We start from the raw sequence: 4,066 nt of genomic DNA, 5'->3' as shown, positions 1-4,066 counted from the left end.
ATCAATCAATCCTCCAATCGATCATGAAATCACGCGTGTAGGGCCCCCACCAAAGCCCAATCTATCTTGCACAAATTAATCCCACAAATTCCATTAATCTAGAATTATGAAAATTACATTCATGCTTATGTAAAGTCGAGAGGAACAGAAGATGATTTGAAACCCGAATGGAATTAAAACAGTTGGAGAGAAAACTAGATTTTCTTGAAATTTATTTGAAAATTGGAGTCTTGGGAATTGAATTTAAGAATTGGAATTTTGGAAATTAAATTTGAAAGAAATTGAAAATCTTAAAATTATTTGAGAAGTAAAAATTGTGAAAGTTAAATTTAAGTTTTAGAAATTAAATTTGAAATAAATTTGAATTTTGAAAATTATGAGAATTTGAATTTTGAAAATTAAATTTAAGAATTGGAGTTTCAAAAATTAAATTTGAAATAAATTGGAATTTTAAAAGTTATTTGAGAGTTTGGAATTTTTTTTAAAAAAAATTAAATTTAAGAAATGAAGTTTTAAAAATTAATTTTTGAAAGAAATTGGAGTCTTGGAAATTGAATTTAAGAATGAGAATTTTGGAAGTTATTTAAAGGTTGAATTTTTTAAAAGTAAGTAAATAAATAAATGAATAAAATAATGATTAAATAAATTAAAGTGAAAATTGGAATTTTGGAAATTGGAATTTAAATTTAGAAAACAAAATTTTGGAAAAGGATATGGAGATTGGAATATATAAAGAGAAAGTGGATTTTGAAAGGTTACTTCATGATGGAATTTTTATAAAAAGTCACATTTGTATCATGAAAAAGAAAAACAACATGCTAAGAAGCCTATAGTGAAGCCCAATCATAGGAGGCCCAAACAAACATTACCAACAAGCCTAAACTAGAAGAAAATGGCTTAAGGCCCACAAGAACAAACTTAAGCCCAAACATAGGAGGCTCAAACAAACATTACCAACAAGCCTAAACTAGAAGAAAATGGCTTAAGGCCCATAAGAACAAACTTAAGCCCAAGCATAGGAGGCCCAAACAAACATCACCAACAAGCCTAAACTAAAAGAAAATGGCTTAAAGCCCACAAAAACAAACTTAAGCCCACAAGTCTGTGCCTTGGGAGCCCAATAACAAAACCCACTGCCTAAAATATCCACCCAAAGATCAAACGATGGTTTTACTCTTTTTTTTTAAAAAAAAATTACGGGTTGAGGATCGGTGGTGGCAGGTTGGCGGTGAAGATGGTAGAACAAAGCTCCAATAATAAGAACCAAAATAAACTCATATCATCCTCACCCTATATATCCATCAATGAGCTTAGAAAAGAAGTTAAAAAAAAAAAACAAGCATAGAGTGGAGAAAAGAAAGTACCCAGAGATGGAAAACAAAGAGAGAGAACGAGAGGTTGAAGAAAAGGTCTATTTGGTGTCCGGTTTCTTCTCTTGTACCCAGATTTTTTCTTCAAAAAAAAAAAAAAAAAACCTCCCAACTGCTGCCAGTTTTTCTCCTCCGTCTCTTTCCTTTTCTCCCCCCAAATAAAACTTGCCCCTCTCTTCATTTTCCCTCTCTAGATTTTTTCATTTCCCCCCTCAAACCCCCCAGCTGCTGCCTGTCATTTCCCATCATTTCCCCTCTCACCCACTCCCTTTTAAAAAATATGTATTTTCCTCATTCCAAAAAGTAAACCCACTGCCCCTATCTCTCATGCATGCTGCCCAAAAATCCTCCAAATGCCTATGTTGCCCCAAAAATCTCCAAATGCATATAGACCAAAACGAGGGTCTACAGTGAGATATTTAAAAAATATATAATTTTAAATTATCTTTTCCATATTTGTTTTATTGTGTTATATATGCTCTTATTGCATTTACACAACTTGTTAAGTTGGGTCCTCATCAATGACTAATATTTTTCTATTGATTTTAATCCTTCCTCTATAATAAGATTTTTTCAACTTTATAAAAGTGAGGTATTTATGACTTGTTATTTTGATAAAACTCTTGTCACATTAATTGGATAATATTGATAACAAACGATGTTTATGCTATATCAGGTACTAAAAATTTGATTAAAGGCTCCAGAAGAGTTTATATCATGTCACTAGTAGTATTTGATTTCATGTGAAAGACACTTTATATTAGGTTAGATCCAAAAGAATCTTGTAAGATTAACTTGGTCCTCTGAGGTAAACGATGATGAATTAATTCATTATAAAGTCGTATGAACGTACATTACAAAAACCAGAAGTTTTTATCTAGTGACTAGTTTACTTATACACTTGAAAAGTATAATGACATGTTGTGCAAATTATCATTTTAATGAGACAGTTTTCCCGCCGCTAAAGAGAGAAAAGCCAGTTCCAGAAAAATGACATGAAATTATTTGAAATGCATTGACTTTGACTCATCTTGATCCTCATACTAATCAATGTGAATTGGAAGTTCAAAAGATTATTTATTTACAAAGACTTGCAAATCAACTACCAAATGCTTTCATTGATACAAAGAAAGTGACAATCATTTTTACTAACCAAAAATATTCCAACACAGATTGATGTCCTTGAAGAACAATTAAATAATGAGTTAATGTCTCTAAAAGACAATTAAAATATGAGTCTAAGGCATGCTTGAAACATGGTAGACCCTAAAAAGGCAAACACATTCCCTAGAAAAGGAAAACAAAAATAAATATATATGAAAATGTGGCACTCTTTAAGAAGTTGCATCTAAAATGGGTTATTAAAATAATTGATCAGTCTCAAGTAGCCCCTGAAGAGGCATGGTTTAAATAAGTAGCTCTAGGAGAGGCATATATTATACAATCAACTCCTGAAAATGTACAAGCATGGATGAAAATTTTGGAAAACAACACCAAAATTTCATGTTTTGATGAGGGGCAATACAAAAAATGGGAAGAAATACAGGAGGAAAGAAATATAAAAAAAATCGTCGAAATATCGATGAATATCAATTAATCAACAAAACTGTGAAAAAATCGCTAGATTTTATATTTTATCATCAATTTTCCAATGAAATTTCGGTAAAAAATCATCAAATTTTTTGGCAAAAAGCGCAAAGACACTGTGCAATGTTTCCAGTATCCTTGTGCTCAACCGAAACTATGGCTCCAGTAATCGACAATATTCGCCGAAGGTGGGAGCTACATAAGCCACCTTGGTGGATTGCGAATTTTATTTATGGACAACACTTTCTATTTGGTTCTCGAGAAACCAAAATGGTGTTGGAAAATGAAGCAATACGACGTTGTTTAATGTACGTTGTCTATTTTTTGTAAGAACTTTTCGTAATAAAACTAGATATTGGGGGTGCATTAGTAAGTTGAAAAGCCTAAAAGTTGTGTTTCCGCTATATGGCAAGAAACATATATGTATTTTCTTTTGGGGATGTTATTTTCGTAGTTTTTTATCCTTTGAATGTGTGGTTGAGAATGGGGAGTAGTAGTGACTCATCAGGCTGATTTTTTTTGGGTTGGTGGTTAGCTAAATTTTTGGGTAAAATTTTGGCTTGGCAAGGGCGAGAAGTGAACCCACGCCAAAAACAAGCCTTCATAGGCTTGCTTTCGACTAGGCTAACATGCCTCATTTTAATAATACGTGCACTAAAATAAATCTATACTAACACCATGATAAAAACAAAATATTTTAATAAACAAATTAATTCTAATTATTTTATTTTTAAATTTAATTTAATTGACCACTAAAAATATAACAATTATGGTGATAATTTTTTTTATATCATTTATGTATTAATTAAATATATAAATATTTTAAAAAAAAATTATACATATATTATCATTTATTTTATATCATTTAATACAATTGAATGAAATAAATCATTATTTTAATACTAAATATATTTTAAAATTAGAGATATTATAATTAAATATCACAATATGATTGTGAAATAATATTTGATGTAATTTAATAATAAATGTACACTTATAATATAATTTATCATATTTAATAATAATATCGTATACGTCAATAAAAAAATTTAAAATATGATAAATATGATATTATTATTAAATATGATAAATTATATTATACATATATC

The sequence above is a fragment of the Vitis riparia genome, chromosome 8 (assembly GCF_004353265.1).
Source record: "Vitis riparia cultivar Riparia Gloire de Montpellier isolate 1030 chromosome 8, EGFV_Vit.rip_1.0, whole genome shotgun sequence".
NCBI classification, from domain to species: domain Eukaryota; kingdom Viridiplantae; phylum Streptophyta; class Magnoliopsida; order Vitales; family Vitaceae; genus Vitis; species Vitis riparia.
This window is presented reverse-complemented; position numbering follows the sequence as displayed.